This window comes from Plectropomus leopardus, chromosome 8 (genome assembly GCF_026936395.1).
Source record: "Plectropomus leopardus strain MGB_pleo_1.0 chromosome 8, ASM2693639v1, whole genome shotgun sequence".
NCBI lineage: Eukaryota > Metazoa > Chordata > Actinopteri > Perciformes > Serranidae > Plectropomus > Plectropomus leopardus.
The window spans coordinates 22,465,521-22,487,713 of NC_142183.1; the positions used below are offsets into that span (position 1 = coordinate 22,465,521).

The 22,193-nt window shown below is 36.2% G+C and overlaps 1 long non-coding RNA gene across 1 annotated transcript in view; it reads right to left on the bottom strand.

Annotated features, from left to right (window-relative positions):
• Positions 1-22,193, bottom strand: part of LOC121947727 (uncharacterized) — a 137,064-nt gene that overhangs the window by 4,204 nt on the left and 110,667 nt on the right. The gene's annotated exons all lie outside the window — the stretch shown is intronic.

Consider the following 22,193-nt stretch of genomic DNA (forward strand, 5'->3'; position numbering starts at 1 on the left):
AAGTAATGCTGTAACTCCCAGTGAATACAGTAGTCATAGAAGAGCAGCAGACACTTGTGCGATAGCATATCTGCTTTCACCACAGTAGAGATGTCTGCATATTGTTTGTGTTAAACATTAAAAAGTCATGGAGTAGTTCTGCACTTTCTCACTCCTTTCATCGAGCTATGTGGTGACGCTCTGCCTCTCTGTAATGTTTATACATCTCATGAGCCAGGATAAAGTAAAGCAATATGGAAATAATTAAACCAAAACCAACATCAGGAGAGTGTGAGGAATTCTTTTCTCATCCCTGCGCTGTTGTTCCAGACATGGAGGAAGTGTCAGACCAGGCTCCGGGTGTTTCTAAACACACTGGACTTTTGTTGTGGGATGGGCTCCTCTGGTTGCCAGCCACTGCACTGGGCGTGTGTTTTTCAGAGTGCTCTAATGAGAGATTCAAAAGCAGCAGACGACTGCACTCATTACTGCCGTCTGCAGTGTGACACTACTTTTAACCAGTAGGCGGAGACAAACCCCACCTCAACTTTTGGCAGAGTTACTAAACAGTATGTAACGCAATGTAAATAGTAACCTTGTCTGTATATACAGAATGAGCTTGCTTGCCTTATTCATTCTCTGGACTTAAATCCATTTGATTTTTTTTAAATCTTAATGTGCTTTTTTAAATTCTTAGTCTTGACAAATCTTATGTTCTGAAACTGGAAAATAAGCCCAGATTTCACCAGTGTGGACCTTTTTAACATGGTTACCCCCCCCCCCCCCACTTTCACATCCATCTATTTACTATACTCAGACTGGTTATGAAGTATTTTAGGGACAAGAGTTAAAAAAACTCATTTTTTTCTTTGTAGTTTTTTTTTCCTTAATTAAATATTTGCACTGAGTGAAAACGAGGGGGCTCAGAATGAGAGACATTTTTTTGGTCATAAAGATACAACCCTGCATTTATATCTTGTGTTCATGCTTTTCTGGAATATTTATTGTCATTTTCTCTGTTTAAAATCAGTATTGTATACAGGGATGTTTATTTGTATATTGTTTGTGCCAATTTTCAAACAGCTACATGTCTAAAAGGATTACAGTGTGTGTGCTGGGACAACGCCAACTAACAAGGTCATGTATCAATAATAAAACTACTAATAAAGGAAATCAAATTAGTCCCTTTGTGGCTGTCTAGAGGATGGTGGTACACCAACACAGTAACCCGGTGATTCAGTGAAAACATAAGAGTAATTGGCTAAAACCTAGTATTCAACTGGACCATGTACAGTGATTCCCAAACTTTCTTCTTAAGAGATTTCTTTGCTAGCACTGGGTAAACTGAATTCATAACAATAACATTAGAGAACAAATAAATAATTATAAACTGAACAATTAACCCAAATGCCTAACTGCAGGGAGTTTGTTAGATTAGCAATTATGAAGAATTTTGAGCAGATTATTTACTGTGAACATTGCGTCAGAGATGAGTTTTTGGGATATTTGTTGAAACTTTTTATAGTATTCGATATACCTACAATCGTGCATCCTTTAAATGCTTTTTTTTGATGAATTCCTTTTGCTTGGCCATCTTTTCTACGAGAGGGTGAGGCTGCTTTGAAAGTGAAGGTTTAGGTCCTCAATGTGGCCCATGAATTGAAATAAAAAAAAGAATAAGTTGAGCATTAATCGAAACTCAAAAAGTAGAGTTGCATTTGATTATCTTAGTTGTTTTATTTTATTTTGTTTTACTTTCTTTTATTTTTTATGTTTTTAGCAGTGCTTAAAATTAAGAAGGCCTCACAACCCCCTTGGAAGCTTTGGTGACCCACAGTGGGGTCGGGACCCCCAGTTTTGGAACCAGAGGTGTATGCAGTGTCTTGTTGCAGTCCAGCCCAAAATTCATGCAGCCTAAATATCAGGGTTGCCAACTTTGGGTACTTGGCTGGAGTGAAATTTTGATGCTATGGGCTTATCAACCGTTAGCCGTCCATGCACCTCTGTAGTGGGGGTCGGGGGGAATCCTCGACTGTGCTTGCTTGTTTGTTTTTGTAAACAAGCTCTATTTTGATGGTTTTAATGCACTCTTGCACATTATTTTGAATTCAAGGCAATGCATAACATCCAAAATGGCACAAAAATGTCATACTATAGTATGTTGTACGAATTCGCACAAAAAAGTCATACGATACTTAATTGTCCAAAATCGCAGAACTCACAGTATAGCATGTTGTGCAAAATCATGCCAAAAAGTCTTACTACAGCATGTCATCTAAAATCCTGTTGAAACTTGTACTATACCATGCTGTCCAAAATCGCGCCAAAATGTCATACCATACCATGTCCTCCAATTCATGTCAAAACTCATACCAAAGCGTGTTGTTAAAAAGTCATACTGTAGCATGTCGTTCAAAATTGAGCCGAAAAGTCATACAATAGCATGTTGACCAAAATCACACCGAAAAGTCATATGATTGCATGTTGAACAGAATTGCACCAAAATTTCATACTATAGCATGTCCTTCAAAATTGCATTGTAAAGTCTTACTATAGCATGTCATCCAGAAATGCGCCAAAAATTCATAGTATAGAAAGTCGTCCACAATCTTACCATAAAGTCATACTATTGCATGTCATCCATAATAGCGGCAAAAACTCCTTCTATGTCCTTCAAAATCGCAACCAAAGGTCATACCATTGCATGCCGTTCAAAATCAGGACTTGATTTTGGACGACATGCTATAGTATGACGTTTTGGCAGGATTTTGGACAACATGCTATAATATTACTTTTTGGCGAGATTTTGGACGGTATGCTATAGTATCACTTTTTCACCCGATTTTGGTCGACATGCTATGGTGTGACTTTTTGGTGGATATTTTGACACCATGATGTAAGTATTGACTTTTTTGCACGATTTTGGAGCACATGCTATAGTAAGATTTTTTTTGCATGATTTTGGACGACATGCTATGGTAATGTGGTGCGATTTTGGACCACATGATATCATATGATGTTTTGGCGCAATTTTGGACCAAATCTTGTAATATGAAGTTTTGGGGCGATTATAGAACACATTCTATAGTATGACCTTTTGCACTATTTTTGGGTACATGCTACAGTACGGTGTTTTGGTGCAATTCTGTACCACATGTTATAGTATGATGATTTCGCGTAATTTTAGACAACATGTGAAAGTATGATGTTTTGGTGTGATTTTATACCACATGCTATAGTATGTCTTTTGTAAGCGATTTTGGACCACATGCTATAGTATGATGTTGGCACGATTTTCAACCACATGCTATAGTATGACTGGTGGGATTTTTGACAACATGCTGTAGTGTGACCTGTTGGCGCAGTTTTGGAGCACATTATAGTATGGCGTTTTGGTGTGATTCTTTACCACATGCTATAGTATGACATTTTCATGTGATGTAGAGCATATCCTAAAGTTGGACGTTTTGGCTCGGTCTTTGGACCGCATGATATAGTATGACCTTTTGCACAACTTTTGAGTACATGCTATAGTATGGTGTTTTGGTGCAATTCTGTATCACATGCTATAGTCTGACGTTTGGGCGTAATTTTGGACCACATGCTATACTATGATGTTTTTGCGTAATTTTGGACCACATGCTATAGTATAATGTTGGCACAATTTTCGATCACATGCTATAGTATGACTTTATGGCGGGATTTTTGACAACATGCTGTAGTGTGAACTGTTGGTGCAATTTTGGAGCACATTATAGTATGGCGTTTTGGTGTGATTCTTCACCACATGCTATAGTATGACATTTTCATGCGATTTAGAGCATATGCTAAAGTAGGACGTTTTGACTCAGTCTTTGGAACGCATGATATAGTATGACTTTTCTGCTCGGTTTTGGACCACATGTTATAGTATGAGGTTTTGGTGGGATTTTATAGCACATGCTAGTATGACCTTTTCGTTGATTTTTGGCCACATGCTATAGTATGATTTTTTGCTGCGATTTTGGACCACATGCTATAGTCTGACCTTTTCGTGCGATTTTTGACCACAGTATGATATTTTGGTGGGATTTTGGAGCACATGCTAAAGTATGACCTTTTCTTGCGATTTTTGACCACATCCTATAGTATGACCTTGTCGCACAATTTCAGACCACATGGTGTACGATTACCTTTTCATGGGATTTTGAACCACATGCTATAGTAGGACAATTTATTGCAATTATTATGTTTTTGCAGCATAATATGCTATGGCGTGTTTTGACGCGCTATTTTATGCTGTTTTGATGTGTTTTCAGCTGTTTTTGGAACATGTCATTTTTTGACATTTTTGCCTTACTATAGCCTTGCCTTTTTGGTCATTTTTTCAACATGCACTATTATGGTGTTTTTGGTCGTTTTTGCGACAAAGTATGCTATGGTTTGTTTCGGCACGCTATTTTAGGCTGTTTTGAAGGGTTTTCAACTGTTTTTGGGACATGTCATTTTTTGAAAATTTTGCCTTACTATAGCCTTGCCTTTTTGGTCATTTTTTCAACATGCACTATTATGGTGTTTTTGGTCGTTTTTGCGACAAAGTATGCTATGGTTTGTTTCGGCACGCTATTTTATGCTGTTTTGAGATGTTTTCAGCTGTTTTTGGGACATGTCATTTTTTGAAAATTTTGCCATACTATAGCCTTGCCTTTTTGGTCATTTTTTCAACATGCTCTATTATGGTGTTTTTGGTCGTTTTTGCAACAAACTATGCTATGGCATGCTTCAGCATGCTATTTTATGCTGTTTTGAGGTGTTTTCAGCAGTTTTTGTGACATGTCATTGTTTGAAAATTTTACCTTACCATAGCCTTGCCTTTTTGGTCATTTTTTCAACATGCATTTTTAGGGTGTTTTTGGTCGTTTTTGCAACAAACTATGCTATGGCATGTTTCAGCGTATTTTTATGCTGTTTTAGGTGTTTTCAGCAGTTTTTGGGACATGTCATTTTGAAAATTTGCCATTACTAGCATGCCTTTTTGGTGATATTTTTGACATGTTTTATGGTGTTTTTGGTCGTTTTGCAACAAACTGTGCTATGGCTTGTTTGAGCAGCTATTTATATGCTTTTTGAGGTGCAGCAGTTTTTGGGACATGTCATTTTTTGAAAATGATATGTCCTTATAGCCTTGCTTTTGAAAACCTTGGTCATTTTTCAACATAATATGTGTTTTGGCATAAAAAGACAGTTTTGCAACAAATCATCTATGGCATGTTTTTGAAAACACCCATAATAATGCATGTTTTGAATAAAAAAATGACCAAAAAGCAAGCTATAGTAAGGCAAAATTTCAAAAAATGACATGTCCCAAAAAACTGAAAACACCTCAAAACAGGTTAAATAGCGCAGAAACAAGCCCAGCATAGTTTGTTGCAAAACGACCAAAACACCATAATAATAATGCATGTTGAAAAAAATGACCAAAAAAGGCAAGGCTATAGTAAGGCAAAAACGTCAAAAAATGACATGTCCCAAAAAACAGCTGAAAACACTCAAAACAGCATAAAATAGCGTAAGAAACAAAGCCATAGCATAGTTTGTTGCAAAAAGACCAAAAACACCATAATAATGCATGTTGAAAATGACCAAAAAAAGGCAAGGCTATAGTGCCAAAAGGCAAAATTTTCAAAAATGACATGTCCCAAAAACAGCTGAAAAACACGCCTTCAAACAGCCTAAAATATGCGGCAGAAACACGCCATAGCATAGTATATTGCAGAAACGACCAAAACACCCTAATAATGCATGTTGAAAAAATGACCAAAAAGGCAAGGCTATAGTAAGGCAAAATTTTCAAAAATGACATGTCCCAAAAACAGCTGAAAAACCCTTCAAAACAGCATAAAATAGCGTGCAGAAACATGCCATAGCATAGTTTGTTGCAAAACCGACCAAAAACACCCTCAAAACTCATGTTGAAAAAATGACCAAAAAAGCAAGGCTATAGAATGGCAAAATTTTCAAAAAATGACATGTCCCAAAAACTGCTGAAAACACCTCAAAACAGCCTAAAATAGCGTGCAGAAACACGCCATAGCATAGTATATAGTAAAAACGACCAAAAACACCCTAATAATGCATGTTGAAAAAATGACCAAAAAGGCAAGGCTATAGTAAGGCAAAATTATCAAAAAATGACATGTCCCAAAAACAGCTGAAAACCCTTCAAAACAGCATAAAATAGCGTGCAGAAACACGCCATGGCATAATATATTGCAAAAACGACCAAAAACACCATAAAAATGCATGTTGAAAAAATGACCAAAAAGGCAAGGCTATAGTAAGGCAAAATTTTCAAAAAATGACATGTCCCAAAAACAGCTGAAAACACCTCAAAACAGCATAAAATAGCGTGCAGAAACACGCCATAGCATAGTTTGTTGCCAAAACGACCAAAAACACCCTAATAATGCATGTTGAAAAATGACCAAAAAGGCAAGGCTATAGTAAGGCAAAATTTTCAAAAATGACATGTCCCAAAAACAGCTGAAAACACCTCAAAACAGCCTAAAATAGCGTGCAGAAACACGCCATGGCATAATATATTGCAAAAACGATCAAAAACACCCTAATAATGCATGTTGAAAAAATGACCAAAAAGGCAAGGCTATAGTAAGGCAAAATCTCAAAAAATGACATGTCCCAAAAACAGCTGAAAACACCTCAAAACAGCCTAAAATAGCGTGCCGAAACACGCCATAGCATAGTATATAGTAAAAACGACCAAAAACACCCTAATAATGCATGTTGAAAAAATGACCAAAAAGGCAAGGCTATAGTAAGGCAAAATTTTCAAAAAATGACATGTCCCAAAAACTGCTGAAAACACCTCAAAACAGCATAAAATAGCGTGCCGAAACAAGCCATAGCATAGTTTGTTGCAAAAACGACCAAAAACACCATAAAAATGCATGTTGAAAAAATGACCAAAAAGGCAAGGCTATAGTAAGGCAAAATTTTCAAAAAATGACATGTCCCAAAAACAGCTGAAAACCCTTCAAAACAGCCTAAAATAGCGTGCAGAAACACGCCATAGCATAGTGTATTGCAAAAACGAACAAAAACACCATAAATAATGCATGTTGAAAAATGACCAAAAAGGCAAGGCTATAGTAAGGCAAAATTTTCAAAAATGACATGTCCCAAAAACTGCTGAAAACACCTCAAAACAGCCTAAAATAATAGCGTGCAGAAACACGCCATAGCATAGTATATTGCAGAAACGACCAAAACACCCTAATAATGCATGTTGAAAAATGACCAAAAAGGCAAGGCTATAGTAAGGCAAAATTTTCAAAAAATGACATGTCCCAAAAACAGCTGAAAACCCTTCAAAACAGCATAAAATAGCGTGCCGAAACAAGCCATAGCATAGTTTGTTGCAAAAACGACCAAAAACACCATAATAATGCATGTTGAAAAAATGACCAAAAAGGCAAGGCTATAGTAAGGCAAAATTTTCAAAAAATGACATGTCCCAAAAACTGCTGAAAACACCTCAAAACAGCATAAAATAGCGTGCAGAAACACGCCATGGCATAGTTTGTTGCAAAAATGACCAAAAACAGCCTAAAAATGCATGTTGAAAAAATGACCAAAAAGGCAAGGCTATAGTAAGGCAAAATTTTCAAAAAATGACATGTCCCAAAAACTGCTGAAAACACCTCAAAACAGCCTAAAATAGCGTGCAGAAACACGCCATAGCATAGTATATTGCAGAAACGACCAAAAACACCCTAATAATGCATGTTGAAAAAATGACCAAAAAGGCAAGGCTATAGTAAGGCAAAATTTTCAAAAATGACATGTCCCAAAAACAGCTGAAAACCCTTCAAAACAGCATAAAATAGCGTGCAGAAACAAGCCATAGCATAGTTTGTTGCAAAACGACCAAAACACCATAAAAATGCATGTTGAAAAAATGACCAAAAAGGCAAGGCTATAGTAAGGCAAAATTTTCAAAAAATGACATGTCCCAAAAACAGCTGAAAACACCTCAAAACAGCATAAAATAGCGTGCAGAAACACGCCATAGCATAGTTTGTTGCCAAAACGACCAAAAACACCCTAATAATGCATGTTGAAAAAATGACCAAAAAGGCAAGGCTATAGTAAGGCAAAATTTTCAAAAAATGACATGTCCCAAAAACAGCTGAAAACACCTCAAAACAGCATAAAATAGCGTGCAGAAACACGCCATAGCATAGTTTGTTGCCAAAACGACCAAAAACACCCTAATAATGCATGTTGAAAAAATGACCAAAAAGGCAAGGCTATAGTAAGGCAAAATTTTCAAAAAATGACATGTCCCAAAAACAGCTGAAAACCCTTCAAAACAGCATAAAATAGCGTGCAGAAACACGCCATGGCATAATATATTGCAAAAAAGACCAAAAACACCCTAATAATGCATGTTGAAAAAATGACCAAAAAGGCAAGGCTATAGTAAGGCAAAATTATCAAAAAATGACATGTCCCAAAAACTGCTGAAAACACCTCAAAACAGCCTAAAATAGCGTGCAGAAACACGCCATAGCATAGTATATAGTAAAAACGACCAAAAACACCCTAATAATGCATGTTGAAAAAATGACCAAAAAGGCAAGGCTATAGTAAGGCAAAATTATCAAAAAATGACATGTCCCAAAAACTGCTGAAAACCCTTCAAAACAGCATAAAATAGCGTGCCGAAACAAGCCATAGCATAGTTTGTTGCAAAAACGACCAAAAACACCATAAAAATGCATGTTGAAAAAATGACCAAAAAGGCAAGGCTATAGTAAGGCAAAATTTTCAAAAAATGACATGTCCCCAAAACAGCTGAAAACCCTTCAAAACAGCATAAAATAGCGTGCAGAAACACGCCATGGCATAATATATTGCAAAAACGACCAAAAACACCATAAAAATGCATGTTGAAAAAATGACCAAAAAGGCAAGGCTATAGTAAGGCAAAATTTTCAAAAAATGACATGTCCCAAAAACAGCTGAAAACACCTCAAAACAGCATAAAATAGCGTGCAGAAACACGCCATAGCATAGTTTGTTGCCAAAACGACCAAAAACACCCTAATAATGCATGTTGAAAAATGACCAAAAGGCAAGGCTATAGTAAGGCAAAATTTTCAAAAATGACATGTCCCAAAAACAGCTGAAAACCCTTCAAAACAGCCTAAAATAGCGTGCAGAAACACGCCATAGCATAGTATATTGCAAAACGACCAAAAACACCCTAATAATGCATGTTGAAAAATGACCAAAAAGGCAAGGCTATAGTAAGGCAAAATTTTCAAAAAATGACATGTCCCAAAAACTGCTGAAAACACCTCAAAACAGCCTAAAATAGCGTGCAGAAACACGCCATAGCATAGTATATAGTAAAAACGACCAAAAACACCCTAATAATGCATGTTGAAAAAATGACCAAAAAGGCAAGGCTATAGTAAGGCAAAATTATCAAAAAATGATATGTCCCAAAAACTGCTGAAAACCCTTCAAAACAGCATAAAATAGCGTGCCGAAACAAGCCATAGCATAGTTTGTTGCAAAAACGACCAAAAACACCATAAAAATGCATGTTGAAAAAATGACCAAAAAGGCAAGGCTATAGTAAGGCAAAATTTTCAAAAATGACATGTCCCAAAACAGCTGAAAACCCTTCAAAACAGCATAAAATAGCGTGCAGAAACACGCCATAGCATAGTATATTGCAAAACGACCAAAAACACCATAATAATGCATGTTGAAAAATGACCAAAAAGGCAAGGCTATAGTAAGGCAAAATTTTCAAAAATGACATGTCCCAAAACTGCTGAAAACACCTCAAAACAGCCTAAAATAGCGTGCAGAAACACGCCATAGCATAGTATATTGCAGAAACGACCAAAAACACCCTAATAATGCATGTTGAAAAAATGACCAAAAAGGCAAGGCTATAGTAAGGCAAAATTTTCAAAAAATGACATGTCCCAAAAACTGCTGAAAACCCTTCAAAACAGCCTAAAATAGCGTGCCGAAACAAGCCATAGCATAGTTTGCTGCAAAAACGACCAAAAACACCCTAATAATGCATGTTGAAAAAATGACCAAAAAGGCAAGGCTATAGTAAGGCAAAATTTTCAAAAAATGACATGTCCCAAAAACTGCTGAAAACACCTCAAAACAGCCTAAAATAGCGTGCAGAAACACGCCATAGCATAGTATATTGCAGAAACGACCAAAAACACCCTAATAATGCATGTTGAAAAATTGACCAAAAAGGCAAGGCTATAGTAAGGCAAAATCTCAAAAAATGACATGTCCCAAAAACAGCTGAAAACCCTTCAAAACAGCATAAAATAGCGTGCCGAAACAAGCCATAGCATAGTTTGTTGCAAAAACGACCAAAAACACCATAAAAATGCATGTTGAAAAATGACCAAAAAGGCAAGGCTATAGTAAGGCAAAATTTTCAAAAAATGACATGTCCCAAAAACAGCTGAAAACACCTCAAAACAGCATAAAATAGCGTGCAGAAACACGCCATAGCATAGTTTGTTGCCAAAACGACCAAAAACACCCTAATAATGCATGTTGAAAAAATGACCAAAAAGGCAAGGCTATAGTAAGGCAAAATTTTCAAAAAATGACATGTCCCAAAAACAGCTGAAAACCCTTCAAAACAGCCTAAAATAGCGTGCAGAAACACGCCATAGCATAGTATATTGCAAAAACGACCAAAAACACCCTAATAATGCATGTTGAAAAAATGACCAAAAAGGCAAGGCTATAGTAAGGCAAAATTTTCAAAAAATGACATGTCCCAAAAACTGCTGAAAACCCTTCAAAACAGCCTAAAATAGCGTGCCGAAACAAGCCATAGCATAGTTTGCTGCAAAAACGACCAAAAACACCCTAATAATGCATGTTGAAAAAATGACCAAAAAGGCAAGGCTATAGTAAGGCAAAATTTTCAAAAAATGACATGTCCCAAAAACAGCTGAAAACCCTTCAAAACAGCATAAAATAGCGTGCAGAAACACGCCATGGCATAGTTTGTTGCAAAACGACCAAAAACACCATAAAAATGCATGTTGAAAAATGACCAAAAAGGCAAGGCTATAGTAAGGCAAAATTTTCAAAAATGACATGTCCCAAAAACCGCTGAAAACCCCTCAAAACAGCATAAAATAGCGTGCAGAAACACGCCATAGCATAGTTTGTTGCCAAAACGACCAAAAACACCATAATAATGCATGTTGAAAAATGACCAAAAGGCAAGGCTATAGTAAGGCAAAATTTTCAAAAAATGACATGTCCCAAAAACTGCTGAAAACACCTCAAAACAGCCTAAAATAGCGTGCAGAAACACGCCATAGCATAGTATATTGCAGAAACGACCAAAAACACCCTAATAATGCATGTTGAAAAAATGACCAAAAAGGCAAGGCTATAGTAAGGCAAAATTTTCAAAAAATGACATGTCCCAAAAACAGCTGAAAACCCTTCAAAACAGCATAAAATAGCGTGCAGAAACACGCCATAGCATAGTTTGTTGCAAAAACGACCAAAAACACCCTAATAATGCATGTTGAAAAAATGACCAAAAAGGCAAGGCTATAGTAAGGCAAAATTTTCAAAAAATGACATGTCCCAAAACAGCTGAAAACACCTTCAAAACAGCCTAAAATAGCGTGCAGAAACACGCCATGGCATAATATATTGCAAAAACGACCAAAAACACCCTAATAATGCATGTTGAAAAAATGACCAAAAAGGCAAGGCTATAGTAAGGCAAAATCTCAAAAAATGACATGTCCCAAAAACAGCTGAAAACACCTCAAAACAGCCTAAAATAGCGTGCAGAAACACGCCATAGCATAGTATATTGCAGAAACGACCAAAAACACCCTAATAATGCATGTTGAAAAAATGACCAAAAAGGCAAGGCTATAGTAAGGCAAAATTTTCAAAAAATGACATGTCCCAAAAACAGCTGAAAACCCTTCAAAACAGCATAAAATAGCGTGCCGAAACAAGCCATAGCATAGTTTGTTGCAAAAACGACCAAAAACACCATAATAATGCATGTTGAAAAAATGACCAAAAAGGCAAGGCTATAGTAAGGCAAAATTTTCAAAAAATGACATGTCCCAAAAACAGCTGAAAACCCTTCAAAACAGCATAAAATAGCGTGCAGAAACACGCCATGGCATAATATATTGCAAAAACGACCAAAAACACCATAAAAATGCATGTTGAAAAAATGACCAAAAAGGCAAGGCTATAGTAAGGCAAAATTTTCAAAAAATGACATGTCCCAAAAACAGCTGAAAACCCTTCAAAACAGCCTAAAATAGCGTGCCGAAACAAGCCATAGCATAGGCTGTTGCAAAAACGACCAAAAACACCATAAAAATGCATGTTGAAAAAATGACCAAAAAGGCAAGGCTATAGTAAGGCAAAATTTTCAAAAAATGACATGTCCCAAAAACTGCTGAAAACACCTCAAAACAGCCTAAAATAGCGTGCAGAAACACGCCATAGCATAGTATATTGCAGAAACGACCAAAAACACCCTAATAATGCATGTTGAAAAAATGACCAAAAAGGCAAGGCTATAGTAAGGCAAAATTTTCAAAAAATGACATGTCCCAAAAACAGCTGAAAACCCTTCAAAACAGCATAAAATAGCGTGCAGAAACACGCCATAGCATAGTTTGTTGCCAAAACGACCAAAAACACCCTAATAATGCATGTTGAAAAAATGACCAAAAAGGCAAGGCTATAGTAAGGCAAAATTTTCAAAAAATGACATGTCCCAAAAACAGCTGAAAACCCTTCAAAACAGCCTAAAATAGCGTGCAGAAACACGCCATAGCATAGTATATTGCAAAAACGACCAAAAACACCCTAATAATGCATGTTGAAAAAATGACCAAAAAGGCAAGGCTATAGTAAGGCAAAATTTTCAAAAAATGACATGTCCCAAAAACAGCTGAAAACACCTCAAAACAGCCTAAAATAGCGTGCAGAAACACGCCATAGCATAGTATATAGTAAAAACGACCAAAAACACCCTAATAATGCATGTTGAAAAAATGACCAAAAAGGCAAGGCTATAGTAAGGCAAAATTTTCAAAAAATGACATGTCCCAAAAACTGCTGAAAACCCTTCAAAACAGCATAAAATAGCGTGCCGAAACAAGCCATAGCATAGTTTGTTGCAAAAACGACCAAAAACACCATAAAAATGCATGTTGAAAAAATGACCAAAAAGGCAAGGCTATAGTAAGGCAAAATTTTCAAAAAATGACATGTCCCAAAAACAGCTGAAAACCCTTCAAAACAGCATAAAATAGTGTGCCGAAACAAGCCATAGCATAGTATATTGCAAAAACGACCAAAAACACCATAAAAATGCATGTTGAAAAATGACCAAAAAGGCAAGGCTATAGTAAGGCAAAATTTTCAAAAATGACATGTCCCAAAAACAGCTGAAAACCCTTCAAAACAGCATAAAATAGCGTGCCGAAACAAGCCATAGCATAGTTTGCTGCAAAAACAACCAAAAACACCATAAAAATGCATGTTAAAAAAATGACCAAAAAGGCAAGGTAAAATTTTCAAAAAACAACATGTCACAAAAACAGCTGAAAACACCTCAAAACAGCATAAAATAGCGTGCAGAAACACGCCATAGCATAGTTTGTTGCAAAAACGACCAAAAACACCCTAATAATGCATGTTGAAAAAATGACCAAAAAGGCAAGGCTATAGTAAGGCAAAATTTTCAAAAAATGACATGTCCCAAAAACTGCTGAAAACACTTCAAAACAGTCTAAAATAGCGTGCAGAAACACGCCATAGCATAGTATATTGCAGAAACGACCAAAAACACCCTAATAATGCATGTTGAAAAAATGACCAAAAAGGCAAGGCTATAGTAAGGCAAAATTTTCAAAAAATGACACGTCCCAAAAACTGCTGAAAACACCTCAAAACAGCCTAAAACAGCGTGCAGAAACACGCCATAGCATAGTATATTGCAAAAGACCTAAAAAACACCTAATAATGCATGTTGAAAAATGACCAAAAGGCAAGGCTATAGTAAGGCAAAATCTCAAAAAATGACATGTCCCAAAAACAGCTGAAAACACCTCAAAACAGTCTAAAATAGCGTGCCGAAACAAGCCATAGCATAGGCTGTTGCAAAAACGACCAAAAACACCATAAAAATGCATGTTGAAAAAATGACCAAAAAGGCAAGGCTATAGTAAGGCAAAATTTTCAAAAAATGACATGTCCCAAAAACTGCTGAAAACACCTCAAAACAGCATAAAATAGCGTGCAGAAACATGCCATAGCATAGTTTGTTGCAAAAATGACCAAAAACACCCTAATAATGCATGTTGAAAAAATGACCAAAAAGGCAAGGCTATAGTAAGGCAAAATCTCAAAAAATGACATGTCCCAAAAACAGCTGAAAACACCTCAAAACAGCCTAAAATAGCATGCAGAAACACGCCATAGCATAGTTTCTTGCAAAAACGACCAAAAACACCATAATAACACATGTCAAAAAAATCACCAAAAAGGCAAGGCTATAGTAAGGCAAAATTTTCAAAAAATGACATGTCCCAAAAACTGCTGAAAACACCTCAAAACAGCATAAAATAGTGTGCCGAAACACGCCATAGCATAGTATATTGCAGAAACGACCAAAAACACCCTAATAATGCATGTTGAAAAAATGACCAAAAAGGCAAGGCTATAGTAAGGCAAAATTTTCAAAAAATGACATGTCCCAAAAACTGCTGAAAACACCTCAAAACAGCCTAAAATAGCGTGCAGAAACACGCCATAGCATAGTATATTGTAGAAACGACCAAAAACACCATAATAATGCATGTTGAAAAAATGACCAAAAAGGCAAGGCTATAGTAAGGCAAAATTTTCAAAAAATGACATGTCCCAAAAACTGCTGAAAACACCTCAAAACGGTATAAAATAGCGTGCAGAAACACGCCATAGCATAGTATATTGCAGAAACGACCAAAAACACCCTAATAATGCATGTTGAAAAAATGACCAAAAAGGCAAGGCTATAGTAAGGCAAAATTTTCAAAAAATGACATGTCCCAAAAACTGCTGAAAACACCTCAAAACAGCCTAAAATAGCGTGCAGAAACACGCCATGGCATAGTATATTGCAAAAAAGACCAAAAACACCCTAATAATGCATGTTGAAAAAATGACCAAAAAGGCAAGGCTATAGTAAGGCAAAATTTTCAAAAAATGACATGTCCCAAAAACTGCTGAAAACACCTCAAAACAGTCTAAAATAGCGTGCAGAAACACGCCATAGCATAGTATATTGCAAAACGACCAAAAACACCCTAATAATGCATGTTGAAAAATGACCAAAAGGCAAGGCTATAGTAAGGCAAAATTTTCAAAAAATGACATGTCCCAAAAACTGCTGAAAACATCTCAAAACGGCATAAAAAAGCGTGCAGAAACACGCCATAGCATAGTATATTTCAAAAACGACCAAAAACACCCTTATAATGCATGTTGAAAAAATTTCCAAAAAGGCAAGGCTATAGTAAGGCAAAATTTTCAAAAAATGACATGTCCCAAAAACAGCTGAAAACCCTTCAAAACAGCATAAAATAGCGTGCAGAAACACACCATGGCATAACATATTGCAAAAACGACCAAAAACACCATAAAAATGCATGTTGAAAAAATGACCAAAAAGGCAAGGCTATAGTAAGGTAAAAACGTCAAAAAATGACATGTCCCAAAAACTGTTGAAAACACCTAAAAACAGGTTAAAGCAGCGTTCCAAAACACGCCATAGCATAGTTTCTTGCAAAAACGACCAAAAACACCATAATAACACATGTCAAAAAAATCACCAAAAAGGCAAGGCTATAGTAAGGCAAAATTTTCAAAAATGACATGTCCCAAAAACTGCTGAAAACACCTCAAAACAGCCTAAAATAGCGTGCAGAAACACGCCATAGCATAGTATATTGCAGAAACGACCAAAAACACCCTAATAATGCATGTTGAAAAAATGACCAAAAAGGCAAGGCTATAGTAAGGCAAAATTTTCAAAAAATGACATGTCCCAAAAACTGCTGAAAACACCTCAAAACAGCCTAAAATAGCGTGCAGAAACACGCCATAGCATAGTATATTGCAGAAACGACCAAAAACACCATAATAATGCATGTTGAAAAATGACCAAAAAGGCAAGGCTATAGTAAGGCAAAATTTTCAAAAATGACATGTCCCAAAAACAGCTGAAAACACCTCAAAACAGTCTAAAAATAGCGTGCAGAAACACGCCATAGCATAGCATAGTATATTGCAAAACGACCAAAAACACCCTAATAATGCATGTTGAAAAAATGACCAAAAAGGCAAGGCTATAGTAAGGCAAAATTTTCAAAAAATGACATGTCCCAAAAACTGCTGAAAAGACCTCAAAACAGCCTAAAATAGCGTGCAGAAACACGCCATAGCATAGTATATTGCAAAAAGACCAAAAACACCCTAATAATGCATGTTGAAAAAATGACCAAAAGGCAAGGCTATAGTAAGGCAAAATTTTCAAAAATGACATGTCCCAAAAACTGCTGAAAACACCTCAAAACAGCCTAAAATAGCGTGCAGAAACACGCCATAGCATAGTATATTGCAAAAAAGACCAAAAACACCCTAATAATGCATGTTGAAAAAATGACCAAAAGGCAAGGCTATAGTAAGGCAAAATTTTCAAAAATGACATGTCCCAAAAACTGCTGAAAACACCTCAAAACAGCATTAAAATAGCGTGCAGAAACACGCCATAGCATAGTATATTGCAAAAACGACCAAAAACACCCTAATAATGCATGTTGAAAAATGACCAAAAAGGCAAGGCTATAGTAAGGCAAAATCTCAAAAAATGACATGTCCCAAAAACAGCTGAAAACACCTCAAAACAGCCTAAAATAGCGTGCCGAAACAAGCCATAGCATAGTCTGTTGCAAAAACGACCAAAAACACCATAAAAATGCATGTTGAAAAAATGACCAAAAAGGCAAGGCTATAGTAAGGCAAAATTTTCAAAAAATGACATGTCCCAAAAACAGCTGAAAACCCTTCAAAACAGCCTAAAATAGCGTGCAGAAACACGCCATAGCATAGTATATTGCAGAAACGACCAAAAACACCCTAATAATGCATGTTGAAAAAATGACCAAAAAGGCAAGGCTATAGTAAGGCAAAATTTTCAAAAAATGACATGTCCCAAAAACAGCTGAAAACCCTTCAAAACAGCATAAAATAGCGTGCCGAAACAAGCCATAGCATAGTTTGTTGCAAAAATGACCAAAAACACCCTAATAATGCATGTTGAAAAATGACCAAAAAGGCAAGGCTATAGTAAGGCAAAATTTTCAAAAAATGACATGTCACAAAACAGCTGAAAACACCTCAAAACAGCATAAAATAGCGTGCAGAAACAAGCCATAGCATAGTTTGTTGCAAAACGACCAAAAACACCATAATAATGCATGTTGAAAAATGACAAAAAAGGCAAGGCTATAGTAAGGCAAAATTTTCAAAAAATGACATGTCCCAAAAACAGCTGAAAACACCTCAAAACAGCATAAAATAGCGTGCCGAAACAAGCCATAGCATAGTTTGTTGCAAAAACGACCAAAAACACCATAATAATGCATGTTGAAAAAATGACCAAAAAGGCAAGGCTATAGTAAGGCAAAATTTTCAAAAAATGACATGTCCCAAAAACTGCTGAAAACACCTCAAAACAGCCTAAAATAGCGTGCAGAAACACGCCATAGCATAGTATATTGCAAAACGACCAAAACACCCTAATAATGCATGTTGAAAAAATGACCAAAAAGGCAAGGCTATAGTAAGGCAAAATCTCAAAAAATGACATGTCCCAAAAACTGCTGAAAACACCTCAAAACAGTCTAAAATAGCGTGCAGAAACACGCCATAGCATAGTATATTGTAGAAACGACCAAAAACACCATAATAATGCATGTTGAAAAAATGACCAAAAAGGCAAGGCTATAGTAAGGCAAAATTTTCAAAAAATGACATGTCCCAAAAACAGCTGAAAACACCTCAAAACAGCATGAAATAGCGTGAAGACACACGCCATAGCATAGTATATTGCAGAAACGACCAAAAACACCCTAATAATGCATGTTGAAAAATTGACCAAAAAGGCAAGGCTATAGTAAGGCAAAATTTTCAAAAAATGACATGTCCCAAAAACAGCTGAAAACCCTTCAAAACAGCATAAAATAGCGTGCCGAAACAAGCCATAGCATAGTTTGCTGCAAAAACGACCAAAAACACCCTAATAATGCATGTTGAAAAAATGACCAAAAAGGCAAGGCTATAGTAAGGCAAAATCTCAAAAAATGACATGTCCCAAAAACAGCTGAAAACACCTCAAAACAGCATAAAATAGCGTGCAGAAACACGCCATAGCATAGTTTGTTGCAGAAACGACCAAAACACCCTAATAATGCATGTTGAAAAAATGACCAAAAAGGCAAGGCTATAGTAAGGCAAAATTTTCAAAAAATGACATGTCCCAAAAACAGCTGAAAACACCTCAAAACAGTCTAAAATAGCGTGCAGAAACACGCCATAGCATAGTATATTGCAGAAACGACCAAAAACACCCTAATAATGCATGTTGAAAAAATGACCAAAAAGGCAAGGCTATAGTAAGGCAAAATTTTCAAAAAATGACATGTCCCAAAAACAGCTGAAAACACCTCAAAACAGACTAAAATAGCGTGCAGAAACACGCCATAGCATAGTATATTGCAAAAACGACCAAAAACACCTAAAAATGCATGTTGAAAAAATGACCAAAAAGGCAAGGCTATAGTAAGGCAAAATTTTCAAAAAATGACATGTCCCAAAAACTGCTGAAAACCCTTCAAAACAGCATAAAATAGCGTGCCGAAACAAGCCATAGCATAGTTTGTTGCAAAAACGACCAAAAACACCATAATTATACATGTTGAAAAAATGACCAAAAAGGCAAGGCTATAGTAAGGCAAAAATGTCAAAAAATGACATGTTCCAAAAACAGCTGAAAACACCTCAAAACAGCATAAAATAGCGTGCAGAAACACGCCATAGCATAGTATATTGCAGAAACGACCAAAAACACCCTAATAATGCATGTTGAAAAAATGACCAAAAAGGCAAGGCTATAGTAAGGCAAAATTTTCAAAAAATGACATGTCCCAAAAACAGCTGAAAACCCTTCAAAACAGCATAAAATAGCGTGCCGAAACAAGCCATAGCATAGTTTGTTGCAAAAATGACCAAAAACACCCTAATAATGCATGTTGAAAAAATGACCAAAAAGGCAAGGCTATAGTAAGGCAAAATCTCAAAAAATGACATGTCCCAAAAACAGCTGAAAACACCTCAAAACAGCATAAAATAGCGTGCCGAAACAAGCCATGGTATAGTTTGTTGCAAAAACGACCAAAAACACCATAAAAATGCATGTTGAAAAAATGACCAAAAAGGCAAGGCTATAGTAAGGCAAAATTTTCAAAAAATGACATGTCCCAAAAACTGCTGAAAACACCTCAAAACAGCCTAAAATAGCGTGCAGAAACACGCCATGGCATAGTATATTGCAAAAATGACCAAAAACACCCTTATAATGCATGTTGAAAAAATGACCAAAAAGGCAAGGCTATAGTAAGGCAAAATTTTCAAAAAATGACATGTCCCAAAAACAGCTGAAAACCCTTCAAAACAGCATAAAATAGCGTGCCGAAACAAGCCATAGCATAGTTTGTTGCAAAAATGACCAAAAACACCCTAATAATGCATGTTGAAAAAATGACCAAAAAGGCAAGGCTATAGTAAGGCAAAATCTCAAAAAATGACATGTCCCAAAAACAGCTGAAAACACCTCAAAACAGCCTAAAATAGCGTGCCGAAACAAGCCATAGCATAGTCTGTTGCAAAAACGACCAAAAACACCATAAAAATGCATGTTGAAAAAATGACCAAAAAGGCAAGGCTATAGTAAGGCAAAATTTTCGAAAAATGACATGTCCCAAAAACTGCTGAAAACACTTCAAAACAGTCTAAAATAGCGTGCAGAAACACGCCATAGCATAGTATATTGCAGAAACGACCAAAAACACCCTAATAATGCATGTTGAAAAATTGACCAAAAAGGCAAGGCTATAGTAAGGCAAAATCTCAAAAAATGACATGTCCCAAAAACAGCTGAAAACACCTCAAAACAGCCTAAAATAGCATGCAGAAACACGCCATAGCATAGTATATTGCAGAAACGACCAAAAACACCCTAATAATGCATGTTGAAAAAATGACCAAAAAGGCAAGGCTATAGTAAGGCAAAATTTTCAAAAAACAACATGTCACAAAAACAGCTGAAAACACCTCAAAACAGCATAAAATAGCCTTCCGAAGCATAGTTTGTTGCAAAAACGACCAAAAACACCATAAAAATGCATGTTGAAAAAATGACCAAAAAGGCAAGGCTATAGTAAGGCAAAATTTGCAAAAAATGACATGTCCCAAAAACTGCTGAAAACACTTCAAAACAGTCTAAAATAGCGTGCCGAAACAAGCCATAGCATAGTATATTGCAGAAACGACCAAAAACACCCTAATAATGCATGTTGAAAAATTGACCAAAAAGGCAAGGCTATAGTAAGGCAAAATCTCAAAAAATGACATGTCCCAAAAACAGCTGAAAACACCTCAAAACAGCCTAAAATAGCATGCAGAAACACGCCATAGCATAGTATATTGCAGAAACGACCAAAAACACCCTAATAATGCATGTTGAAAAATTGACCAAAAAGGCAAGGCTATAGTAAGGCAAAATTTTCAAAAAATGACATGTCCCAAAAACAGCTGAAAACCCTTCAAAACAGCATAAAATAGTGTGCCGAAACAAGCCATAGCATAGTATATTGCAAAAACGACCAAAAACACCATAAAAATGCATGTTGAAAAAATGACCAAAAAGGCAAGGCTATAGTAAGGCAAAATTTTCGAAAAATGACATGTCCCAAAAACTGCTGAAAACACTTCAAAACAGTCTAAAATAGCGTGCAGAAACACGCCATGGCATAGTTTGTTGCAAAAATGACCAAAAACAGCCTAAAAATGCATGTTGAAAAAATGACCAAAAAGGCAAGGCTATAGTAAGGCAAAATTTTCAAAAAATGACATGTCCCAAAAACTGCTGAAAACCCTTCAAAACAGCCTAAAATAGCGTGCCGAAACAAGCCATAGCATAGTATATTGCAAAAACGACCAAAAACACCCTAATAATGCATGTTGAAAAATGACCAAAAGGCAAGGCTATAGTAAGGCAAAATTTTCAAAAATGACATGTCCCAAAACAGCTGAAAACCCTTCAAAACAGCATAAAATAGCGTGCAGAAACACGCCATAGCATAGTATATTGCAGAAACGACCAAAAACACCATAATAATGCATGTTGAAAAATGACCAAAAAGGCAAGGCTATAGTAAGGCAAAATTTTCAAAAATGACATGTCCCAAAAACAGCTGAAAACACCTCAAAACAGCATAAAATAGCGTGCAGAAACAAGCCATAGCATAGTATATTGCAAAACGACCAAAAACACCCAAATAACGCATGTTGAAAAAATGACCAAAAAGGCAAGGCTATAGTAAGGCAAAATTTTCAAAAAATGACATGTCCCAAAAACTGCTGAAAACACCTCAAAACAGCCTAAAATAGCGTGCAGAAACAAGCCATGGCATAGTATATTGCAGAAACGACCAAAAACACCTAATAATGCATGTTGAAAAAATGACCAAAAGGCAAGGCTATAGTAAGGCAAAATTTTCAAAAATGACATGTCCCAAAAACAGCTGAAAACCCTTCAAAACAGCATAAAATAGCGTGCAGAAACAAGCCATAGCATAGTTTGTTGCAAAACGACCAAAAACACCATAATAATGCATGTTGAAAAATGACCAAAAAGGCAAGGCTATAGTAAGGCAAAATTTTCAAAAATGACATGTCCCAAAAACAGCTGAAAACACCTCAAAACAGCATAAAATAGCGTGCAGAAACAAGCCATAGCATAGTTTGTTGCAAAACGACCAAAAACA